Consider the following 12,619-nt stretch of genomic DNA (forward strand, 5'->3'; position numbering starts at 1 on the left):
GCTATCCAGGAAGCTGAAATGTGAGGATTGTGCTTCAAAAGCCAGCTCAGGTGTAATGTCTTTCAGACTCTTCTCTCCACTTAACCAGCAGAAAGTCTGGAATTGGAGCTGTGGCTCAAATGGTAAAGTACCAGACTTGAGGGACAGTGTGCTCAGGCCCCGAGCTCAAGCCCATGTACCAACACCAATTTTTTTTTAAATAAAAAGAGAAATCTCCGAAGACGAAGAGGGGTATATTTGGGGTTAAAAATCAGTCTTTATAAAGCTTTGAAATTAACATCTTCATAAAAGGGGTTGGGAGTAGAGGGGCAGTGGATTAGGATTTATGACTGTCATTGAGCATCCGGGCTGGTGGATTACTGATAGGAACTCAGTGTCCTTAGAGGAGGGGCGGGGGGGGGGGTGGAATCTAGCACTATAACTGAAAGATCAGTCCCACTCCAATGTCAAAACTGTGAAAGAAACACCAGAATATTCAGGTACATGCATTTCTTGTCCCTTCCTTCCTTCCTTGCTTCCTTGCTTCCTTCCTTCCTTCCTTGCTTCCTTCCTTGCTTCCTTCCTTCCTTCCTTCCTCCCTCCCTCCCTCCCTCCCTCCCCCTCCCTCCCTCCCTCCCTCCCTCCCTCCCTTGCTTCCTTTCTTTTTGGTTGTGGGGCTTGAACTCAGGGCCTTGGCACTGTCGCTGAGCTCTTCCATGCAAGGCTACCAATGCACCGCTTTGAAACACAGCTCCACTTCCAGTTTTCTGGTGGTTAACTGGACATAAGAATCTCACCAACTTTCTTGCCCTGGCTGTCTTTGAACCACAACCTTCAGATCTCAGCCTCCTGAGTAGCTAGAATTTCAGACTTAAGCCGCTGGGCCTGGCCCAGAATACATATGTTTCTATATTTGATGTTAGTAAGCTAAACAAATCAGCACCTCTGATGGGTTGGGTTCTCTTATGTCACTGAAATAGGTCAATGAGAATGAAGAAAGAGTAGTTTAGAGAAATGTAAAGACTTTGTGGTATCATTCAAGTCAATGGAAGATACAGCTGGTGTGTTTTTTTTAATTAAAGTGATATATAATATTTATTATACACATATGCATATATACAAAATTTATCTTGACCTTTGTCCAGGAAGTCATCTGACATAATGGGGAATAGGGAAATTATGATGAAGAGAATCATTGAACATGTATTCTAATAAGACTTCAATCAAAACAATTAGCCGAATAAGGTTGGATGTATGCCCTTCCAATAAAATGAATAAATTAAATATTTCTCAGAATCTAAACTTTTCTTGATTTCCATGAACCATAAAATTTCCTGAAACAGGGCTGGGAATATGGCCTAGTGGTAGAGTGCTCGCCTCATATACATGAAGCTCTGGGTTCGATTCCTCAGCACCACATATATAGATAAAAGCCGAAAGTGGCGCTGTGGCTCAAGTGGTAGAGTGCTAGCCTTGAGCAAAAAGCCAGCAACAGTGCTCAGGCCCTGAGTCCACACCTCAGGACTGGCAACAAAAACAAAACAAATAAAAATTTCCTGAAGCAGTCTTTTATACTTGTTCCTCACTAATCAACTTCAATTTATTTATCAGCTTCTTCTGATGGAAATTAAACATTCCAAGATAATCATGGGTTAATTGCAAATTCTGTGGCTTCATGCTATCTTGCCTTTCATTCTGGGGGTGATATCCTTGAAACTCTTCTGCTCCTGCCATTTGAAATGGCTTCATTGACTCTTATGACCTAATTAGCATCTCTAGTTGATTCGCTGCCTACTCTACCATAAATGTGGGCACATTTTTTCAGTATTGTGATTTGGGGATTTAAAAAAATTTTCTCTAAAATTTCATCATGTTTAGGCTATAAATATTCTACATCCAATTTATATTTCAATATAGATGTTTCTTAAATACACAACTCCAAAACTAACTCTCCACCATTTGACAGAACTTAATTATTAATGGCCTAGCCATGAATCAGATAATTTGATCTGAATGAGCCAATGAAAAATTCAAACCCTGCTCTACCATTTTAATATGCTCCTTCATTTGTTTCAGTATTCTTGTAATCATTTAGATCTAAATTTGTGCCATCACACTTTCCTCTTCTTTTTCTCTCATGAGCATATCAGCTAATGCCCCTCCTTTTGTTGTTGGATCAATTTTCAAATCCCTACTACATATTCTCAAAAGTATTTGCTTGGATAATTGTGAGAATCTTTGTAATTGTGGCTCATCCTTCCTTCAGACTTCTTCTGTCTGTCTCCTCTATCTTATTGCCAATACAACCTTCCTAACTTACAGGTATAGTGTGTTATACTCGTGTTTACAACTATCCCGTACATATAGCTGTCAGTTGTTAAGCTATTAAGTGACAGGAAGTTTGCAAATCTTATATTTATTCTCCTATTGTCATAACCTAAGTGAGAACATTGCTTCCATTTCACAGCTGAGAGCATTGTTCAACTAATGAGAAAGTGAGAACTTACAGAGTCCAGGTGCCTAGAGCCTGACAGTCTCTTTACTTCTTCCTATTACCTTTCCATCTAGGTAAGAGGAGACCCCTGTACTCATATTCAAGATCTTCGGGATGTAGGTGAAGTATGCAAATTTGTCTTTTTGCCCTATCATCACACTTCAAAAGATTCTTTTGAGGGGAGGGGAAGGAGCTGGTCTGAGGTTTGAAGTCTGGGTCTTGGGCAGGGGCTGGTCTAGGTTTGAAATCTGGGCCTTGTGCTTGCTCAGCTGAGCTTGCTTAGCTGGTAAGGCTACCACTAGAACCATGCTTCCAGCCCGACCCTTTGCTAGCTAATTGGGGATTGAGTCTTGAGGATTTATTTTCCTGGGCTGGCTTTCAATGCAATACTCCACATAGCCGGAGTAAGTAGGAAGAATCATAGAAGTGAGCCACTAGCACGCAGCTGCTTCTCCACATTTGAACGCGTGTGTCTATATTTCTGTCAGGAACAGCAATGATGAGAAAGCCCAAGTTGCTAATGCACCATTCCAACTTTTTGCTAGTTACTGTGGAGATAGAATCCCATCAACCTTTCTGCTCAGGCTGACTTGAACTTCTATCCTCCATCTAGCTAGAGGCATGAGCCGCCCGTACCCATGGGGGGTCACACAACTTTTGTATTCTATGCCTCTTCTAATTAATAATGTAGGAATAAACTAGTTACATTTTAGATCCAAAAGCAGCATACTATCTCTAACTTCTTTTCTTTTGGTTGGAGGAGAAGGTGTTTTATAAGGAAGTAAATAAGCTGTTTTACTAATGTATGTCAAGCCATATATAACTACACATAATTTGTTGGCATTTCACCTCCACAGATAGTACAATGTACTTTTTTAAATGCTTATAAATAAATATCTATATTTTTCCTTTGTATTAGTGGATTTTCTGTATATATGAGAGAAAGGAATCTTCAAAATACCTCTAAACCAAACATTGCAAAGGGCTATACAACTTGGCAAGTTTTTTTTTTTCAAATTTTTATTATCAAACTGATGTACAGAGAGGTTACAGTCTCATACGTTAGGCATTGGATACATTACTTGTACTGTTTGTTACCTTGTCCCTCATACCCCCCTCCCCCTCCCCCTTTCCCTTTCCCCCTATGAGGTGTTCAGTTCACTTACACCAAACAGTTTTGCAAGTATTGCTTTTGTAGTTGTTTTTCTTTTTTTACCCTGTGTCTCTCAATTTTGGTATTCCCTTTCAATTTCCTAGTTCTAATACCAGTATACATGGTTTCCAATATACTCAGATAAGATTACAGAGACAGTGTAGGTAAGTTTTTAAGAAGTATTTTTCAATGTGTAAACATCCTTACACTATATAGCAATGCCATTTGAATATGTTCATTGGTCTGTAAAATGTAGTCGTATATCTCATAAATTCAGATAATGAGATTTGCACTTGTCTCAGCAAAACCTCTAGTGTAGAATACAGGAGATTCTGGATGCCACAATGAATCACATCAAGAACCAGGAATTGATATTCATCTGTTAAGTCTTTCAATGCAAAGAAACCAACTACCAAGAGGCAAATGACAGCACATTTACAAATATTCACCAGAGGAAGCCACTTTGCAATTCATTTCTCTCAGCTCACCTCCACCTGTTTACTAGACAATTCTGTTTGCTGCTGTTGTTGTGTAGCTACAACAAATATTCACACATCACCTCTTCACATTATGTGTAAGACATCAAAACTAAATTACAGAGAGGCACTGGACAGGAAACCATGCAATCCTCGCTGTGCTCACTAATGGGTGTTTGTGACAAGACACTGTCAGTTTGGGTTCCTTTGCAACAGGCTTAGGAATCACTCAGCAAGCTTGTCTCTGATGGCATCAGTGAAGTGACTTGCTTGTCACACATGCTACAGAACATAGGGTTGTGACTGAGAAACGCAAATAAAGCCTAATCATTGGCTGAGCAGAAGAAAGTTGCCACACTGAATTATATGATTCCTGTTTATACTTCCAGCCACGGAGGGTTCATCGTGTTCCCGTGACATCTGGATAAATTAGTGAACTGATGCTTCATGGTGCCTTACACACCTGCTTGTGGGAATTGGCAGTGAGAGACTTCCTAAGTGACAAACAGGTCTCCAATAGCCTCATCAGAGTCTCTTCAAAGTGTTTCCCTCTAGAGCAGGAAAGGCTAGCATTTATTCTGTGATTAATTTTGCTACGGATTGCACAGGGCGGGAGGGGGATGAGCAGCTTCCCACATGGAGATGAGGAAGAGAACAAAGGCAAAGACACAACAAAGAAAGGCTCCTCCCTTTTTCCTTCCTCACTTGACGGTTCTGAAATGTACTGCTGAGGTTGTCTACATTTGAGAGCATTATTCATGGACTACTGATTCTACACCTGTGGATACTGTGCACAGGTCAAATTTCTAAAATGACCACCATTTCATGGCTGATCACAAAGCATTCATTGTTTTCAGAACTTTCCAGTCTGCTCATCCGCTACCATTGTGTCCACTACCGTTTTCAATAAGCTTGAGGGCTGCCGGATTAACACTGAATGTCAAGCACTGTAATTAGAATTGCTGATTACAGGCAGAAATACTTTGCTCATATCTTACAAAGCCCATGCTGTTTCTACCATGGAATTCAACACCCATTTAGGTTGTATTTGATCATTTTTCCATGCAACTTTTTAGCTCCCAGTAGCCATTTTATGAATACAAGCCTTTGAAAGGCAGAAGATTGGCGTAAATAAAAATGACAATCACAAATATAACCTCATTTCTTTTCATTTATATAGAAAGATAGATCAGGGTTGTGTAGCTGTTCATTTTTCCAATGATAAAAATCATTAGCCGTCACATGATCCCAAATCTACAGGAGAAAACAATTAAAGTTCTGGGTCAACAGGGTAAGGTGTACCTTCTTAGCCTGTGTTGGAGTTAAACTTTCTCATATTCTCAAACCACAAGGCATAAACTCTAGAAAAAATTGATGCTAATTGCCTACTCTACTTCATGTTATGCTAAGTAGTTAAAAAATCATCTCTGAATTTAATCTATGCCTTCCTATAATATTTAGAGGGAACTGTATTTCCCCCAAAATATATAAAAATATAACATATGTCAAAATATTTTGTGTGAGTACCAATCAATGAGATATGAATTATTCACTGAGATATATCATGACTAATCTAATTAAAATTAGATTTAGTGCCAATAGATTCATCAACCTATCAAGAGCCACCAATTAGAGTTTATTAGGCAATTTCCTTCCTTTTAAATTCATTCTTTGCAAATACAAGTCTACCCTACCCATTAAAGGGAACATAAAATGTGAAAAATATGAGAAAAGCACCCATTGTTAGACCATCATTATTGTCTTTCAACATTTAAGAAGAAATGACACCTTTTCCTCAAATCTCTTCTTATGCATGTATTAAAAAATTTAAATACAGTCATTATATAATGCATGTGATTTTTGCTCTACATTTTCCATTTCGTATTATGTAAACAGTTTGAATGTTACTATGAACTATGCACTATAACTTTAGTCATTCAGCTAATTTTGTTATGTGCAGACTTAGTGGAGATTTGTAGAAGAAATAGCATTTCCAGTCACCTTTATTCCAAATACTGTTATTTGCATGTTAAGGTTTCTATAGGTGTACACTGATCAAGCTATTAATAAATTCCTGAGAGAGGGAATGCTCAAATTTGCTGTTAAGTATGTTAAGAATTAGGTTCTGGGGCTGGGGATATAGCCTAGTGGCAAGCGTGCCTGCCTCGGATACACGAGGCCCTAGGTTCGATTCCCCAGCACCACATATACAGAAAACGGCCAGAAGCGGCGCTATGGCTCAAGTGGCAGAGTGCTAGCCTTGAGCGGGAAGAAGCCAGGGACAGTGCTCAGGCCCTGAGTCCAAGGCCCAGGACTAGCCAAAAAAAAAAAAAAAGAAAAAAAGAATTAGGTTCTGTTCATCACCTCCCTTCCTCCTTGTGGTCCTCTATCAATCGACTTCACAAAGTGACCACTACCCAAGTTACTTAGAGCCAATCATTTATTCACTATCAGTTTATATTGTCTGTCCTATAAAAAAACCATAGTGAATGTCACTCTGAGGATTAATTAATAGATGAAGGACCACCACTGACCATCAAGAAGCTAACATCAAAATGAGGAGATAAGTATACTGCAACACACACACACACACACACACACACACACACACACACACACACACAGAGATGTCCCCAAGAGAGAGTATAGAGTCTGAGTTATAGAGGACATATAAAAACCAAACCAATAGAAAACAAGACAGATATACTAATGTGAGCAAAATTTGAGGCAACTAGTAAAGGCATATGACTAAATAACTGAAAGATAGCTTAGAATAGAGGAGTCAATGACTGAATTAATGATGTGGCTTAGTAAGTGGTAGTTCTTGGACTCACCTTGCACTCCTTGCTATGACCACTGGAACCCAATGTAGTTCCTTATGCACAGGTATGAAAAATAATGCAGTAAATTAAGAAAATGAATAGGGCAGTATATACATTCTATTGGGCATAGAAAGCCTAACAAGATATCCAGGTCAGATCTATTTTAATGGGATAAGTCCAAGCAAACTTAACTCATTGGACATGGCAATAGAGCAATCAATCTGGCTTAGTCATCCTCAGAAAATCATAACTTACAGAAGAACCATGTAGACATGTGTATTCATAAAATTCAAAGTGACAAAGTAATGGGGTTATATGCATGAATGTAACCCATATGTATGCTGTCCCTGATCTCAGGAATTCGACCAGCTGAAGTTTAGCAGGGCTGAAATAGGCTCTCAAGCAATTCCAGCCCTATAGCATCCAAGTAGAGAAGAGCAGTTCCGTCCTAAGAGAGGGAATAGAGGGTGTGCAAGGAAGATTAGAGGCGCTAGTCAAGTTGGGCTAGGGTAGGGCCTCCTGAGTGGCAGGAGTCAGAGGAAAGGTTATCTCTGCAAAGAAGGGTTTGATGCTTCACTGGGCATGAAATGCAAAGATGTTAACAGTACAGCTCTGGTCTGAATATTTGTGTTCCTCCCAAATCCATTGGTTGAAATTTAGACTCCAATATGGTTGTCATGGGACCTTATTGATAGACTTAATGACCTTAACAAGGAAACTTCAGAGTTGACTGACTTCAAACAGGAAGTGTGTTTATAGACCTGAATCTCCAGACACCAGGTATACTGGCACTTTAGTTTGGGATTTGCCTGCTTCTAGGAGGGTGAGAAATAAATTCCTAGTGTTTATAAGATACATAGTTTATGATATTTCCTTATAGCAGACTGGATAAACTAAGACAAATTTCACTTAGAAAATGTGGTAATCCAGGAGTTTTGTCTGAATGAGATTAAAGGACGTAGTCATATAAAGGACATAGTCATCAAATGGTGAGTTAGGTTTGGCTGGGCCTTGTTCGCAGACCAAAATTAAAAGAAGAGAACTGGAGAAACCAAAGTGCCTAGATAAGGGGGGGAAAAAAACCACTTGTGGTTTATGTCATAGTCTATCACCAAGAGACAGTGGCCTGCTCAGAGCCATTACAGAAATATCTTGCCTTTCAATATGGAAATGAGAGAACTTTTCCAAATTCCAAGAAAATTTATGTTGAAAAGCAGCTGTTAATATATTAACTTACTACCCACTTCCCTAGCAAAAATACACCCAACAGTTTCCAGCAGCCAGAGTATTAATTGAAATTAGCTGGCATGAAGTTTCAGGATACGGGCTCTCAGGAAGAGAGAGGGAATAGACAAGCAGGGCTGCAACAAGTAGAAGTCTGAAACAGTTTTGGCTACTGTTTCCTTGGCAACATAAGTGATTGCTTTCCTACTGAATCAGCCAGCAGAGTTTATGGGATTGTTGTGTATATGCACAAACACACACACACATACAAACACATACACATACACACACACAAAGTTCACTGTGAGAAATAAGTGAAGTTCCCTTTCTCATTTTAATAAAGAGATACACAACTAAATCTTCTATTTCTGAACCATCCTTGTGCCTTTTCAAATTTCATTTCAGGAAAACAGGTGTTGGACTTAACTAACATTTTACCCAATGCCAGGAACTATTCTAAGTGACTTCTACCAGTATTTTCAAAGTGTGATCCCCAAATTTTGCTGATGCGCAAACTAACACCCATCTATGGCATGGTAAGTAGCATTTGCCAAATGCTAATCAATTTACTATTTCTTTCTTTGGGACGTTCTCACTAACTATGAAAAGTGCTTGGAAGCTTACTTGGTTCAAGTTTCTTATCTTGTCATAGACACAGAAATACATATCCATGACCAAAGCTGATCTACTTTAATTGTGTGTGTGTGTGTGTGTGTGTGTGTGTGTGTGTGTGTGTGTTCTTATCCTGGGGCTTGAACTTGGGGTCTGGGTGCTGTCCTTCAGCTTCTGTGCTCAAAGCTAGCAATCTACCAATGTTAAGCACAGTACCACTTCTGGTTTTCTGATAGTTAATTAGAGATAAGTGTCTCATGGATTTTCCTGCCTGGGCTGGCATCAAATCACAACCTTCAGATCTCAACCTCCTGAGTCCCTAGGATTGCAGGCCTGAGCCACCAACACCTGGCTATAATTTTAACTGAAAGAATCAAACTGTGGACCAGATATGAAGGATTTAGTTCTGGTTAGAGCACAAAATATAAATACTGAGAGTCTTGACACTACAAATATGAATAATTGAGAATGTGGTTAGTGGAATGGGAGAAGAAAAAGCTGAAGGAAGCTTATAGGCATGAAAGTTCTCACATGGAGGAATTGAGAACTTTACTAATGGTTATTGAACAAGAAGTCAAGAAGCAATTTTTTTTTTTTTTTTTTTTTTTTTTTTGGCCAGTCCTGGGCTTTGGACTCGGGGCCTGAGCACTGTCCCTGGCTTCTTTTTGCTCAAGGCGAGCACTCTGCCACTTGAGCCACAGCGCCACTTCTGGCCGTTTTCTGTATATGTGGTGCTGGGGAATCAAACCCAGGGCCTCATGTATATGAGGCAAGCTCTCTCGCCACTAGGCCATATCTCCAGCCCCCAAGAAGCAATTTTTTAAGCTACAGAAATAATCAGTAAAAGACTCTAATTAATAAAAAGCAGTTAGTGAAAATAATTGTCTTATTACTTTATTGCCATATTTCATAGTGAGGAATCATCGCATACTTCCTAGAATTCCCATAGGAAAAAAAGCAAATCAAACCTTTGTTCCCTATGGAAATATACCCACTGTAAGAGCCACAAAACAGAAATGAGTGAAAGAAGTTGTCTCCAGGTAAATCGAAATAGTTAACAAAACAAATCTTCTGATTTTTACAAAGCAGTGAAACAGGTAGCCAGTTGCCAGTGGTTTACACTCATTTTTAATCCTAGCATTCAGGATGCTGAGATCTGAGCATTGCGTTCAAAGCCAACTGGAGTAGAATAGTCCATGAGGTGCTTATCTCAAATTAACCATTAAAAACTGGAAATGAAGCTTTGGCTCAAGTGCTAGAGTGACATCCTTGAGCAAAAATAATCTAAGAGACAGAGTCCAGGCCCTGGGTTCAAGCCTCGGTCCTAGCGCATACACACAAAGAAACGAAACAAACACAATGTAAAAGTTCTGTTGTGGATCTACTGCATGCGTGTGAATCAACAAAGTAGCAAAAGGATAATGTTTCCCACAAAGACTTCCTATTTAGTAGTTGAGTCAAGACAGAAGCAAGGAAATGTGACAAGAAGTCAAGTATCTAGGACAGTGTGTCAAAGGTCTTTGTAGAAAAGCTAAAGGAACACAATGCCTAATGAAAGCTTTCCATCCTGGTTCTGCAGCCTCGAAAAGAAAATTGGAAAAATAGCTCTTACAAAAGGCTTTTTGGAAGAGGGTAGACGTTATCAGGTGAATGTGTCCTCAAGGAAGTAATGGATTCACAAGGGAGAGAGGAGGAAATGGAAAGCTCTTTTTCAACAAGATGAAACTTAAGAGAAAGTATTCAGGGATAGGAAGAAAGCAAGCAGATAATAAGTAGAATGGATATTGAGCAGAGAAATCATTCTATGTAGTTTTTTTAATAGCACTACCTTCTGGAAGTTATACCATAAATTATCTTGAATCGTTTCTTTCTGGCATGAAAAATGCTACATGAAATATCTTCTGGGTTTATTTATTTATTAGACTTAAGGTTGCTTTTAAGAGTGGCTGGTTTATTTATAAGAATGCAAATTTTAAAAGCCTTCTGGAATTTAGAAAAGGGTTGTCATTTAAAACCCTTATGAATTAGATATGCACTATTCCATACAAGAAACTTTTTAACATGTTCTTTCTCAAAAGATATGTGGCATTGACAGTTTGTTAAATGCATGTCTTTTGAAGAAGCCATTTGAATTTCACCTCTAAGATCCACGAAAAGATGACCTTCATCAAATTCTACTCATTAGAAATTGTATGTTTTAAAAAAACACCTTTACATTTTCTCTGAAGCTTATTTATGCTTAAAATTCCTGCAGTACTTTAATTTTATTCAATCTCATATTTTATTTTCCTCTAAAATGTTAGAATTTGCTCACCACTAATGGTTCCATGGGACTCTACGAAACTTCAAGTTTCAGATTTCCCTGCTCCATCTATAGTTTTCATTATTTAAAATAAAATTCAAGTATATAAAGTATATTTAGACGCTGCTCTGTACAGGTAGTAAAAGATCATCCTGCTGCCTCAAAAGACTGAGTTCTTTGTAGTCAGCATGAAAATGTGGGCTTTCAGATCTCTAACTGCAGGAATTATAACTGACCGTGGACCCAGATACAGGAATTGGAAATTAAACTCTTAAGTTTGGCCATGGCATCCGGAAGCTTCCAGCCACCAACTGAGGGAGGCTGAGTGGTAAAGAAACCAGTCCTTGAGAGACAGCAAATATTTTCCAATAGATAATATGGACTCAAGAATATCCCATTGGCCACATTGAATCTTTGCTAGAATTGCACCAGGAGTGTTCTGAAAATTTCATAGTCTTCATGCCTTCTTTCTCTCCTCCAGAAGCTGTAGACCTGCTTTAGAGCTGGTCTGATAATTTCCAAGCTTCTTTTTCCTTTTCCTTCATGGTAGTATTTCCCCCCAATAAATCTCTTTCATCTATCTATCTATCTATCTATCTATCTATCTATCTATCTATCTATCTATCTATCTATCTATCACCTATCTATCTTTATATATCTATCACCTATCATATACTATCTATCTATTGTCTATCTATCATCTAGCATCTACTACCAATTATCTAGCTCTCTATCACCTCTCTTTGTCTATGTCTTTGTCTCTTACTGGTTTCTCCTTTCTCCAGAGAAGCTAATGTTTAAAAAGGAAAGCATATAACTACTCAGGAAGCTAAAGTCTGAGAATGATAGCCTAGGCAGCAAAGTCCAAGAGACTCTTATCTCCAATGGATCACAGAAAAAGCTAGAAGTGGCGCTGTGGTTCAAGTGGTAGAGTGCTAGCCTTGAGCAAAAGAGATCAGGGACGACACCCAGGCCCAGAGTTCAAGCCCCAGGACTGGCAGGAACCAACCAACCAACCAAAGTAAAGTATAATGGTGGTATTCTGGGTCAGAATTAGGTTATGTAAGAGAGGGATGGTCAGAAGAAGACGGTCAATTTATGTGTCTCAACTGAGACTTAACACAGCCACTTTTACAGATAGGAACATGGTAAACAGAAAAGGCCCCAGACAACTTGAACATACTGCAGGTCCCTCTCCGAATCACGTATGACACCTACAGGCATCTATACAATCTGCTTCTAGGGGCAGATACTCGCTTCTACTACTTCCTTCCTCCATGGCCTAGAGAAAAAGCAGAAAATGTTTTATCCTTGCCAGAGATGCCTTCCTTGGGACAGAGAAGATCTCCACTCTCTGCTGAACCTCTAAATGATTCTCTCACTAGGGTGGCCTGGGCAAGTTATCTTGTGCTTTTGCTTTGTGCTTCAGTTCTCTTGTCTGTAAAATGAGAGGATAGAAATAGTGTCTAATCCATAAGGTTGCGTAAGGGAGAAGTGACCTCAGATTGAAGTTACTAGCGCATACAGAGTGCTATAAAAGTGTTTTCTATTGTGGTT

General features: G+C 39.1%; 1 protein-coding gene and 1 long non-coding RNA gene across 3 annotated transcripts in view; one reads left to right on the forward strand and one right to left on the reverse strand.

Annotated features, from left to right (window-relative positions):
• Ntng1 (netrin G1) overlaps positions 1-12,619 on the reverse strand; it is a 280,824-nt gene that overhangs the window by 126,098 nt on the left and 142,107 nt on the right. The gene's annotated exons all lie outside the window — the stretch shown is intronic.
• Positions 6,149-6,571, forward strand: LOC125364192. The gene is made up of 2 exons (XR_007213438.1): positions 6,149-6,224; positions 6,453-6,571. It is a non-coding gene; the product is annotated as an uncharacterized LOC125364192 (long non-coding RNA).

The sequence above is a fragment of the Perognathus longimembris genome, chromosome 15, assembly GCF_023159225.1.
Source record: "Perognathus longimembris pacificus isolate PPM17 chromosome 15, ASM2315922v1, whole genome shotgun sequence".
NCBI lineage: Eukaryota > Metazoa > Chordata > Mammalia > Rodentia > Heteromyidae > Perognathus > Perognathus longimembris.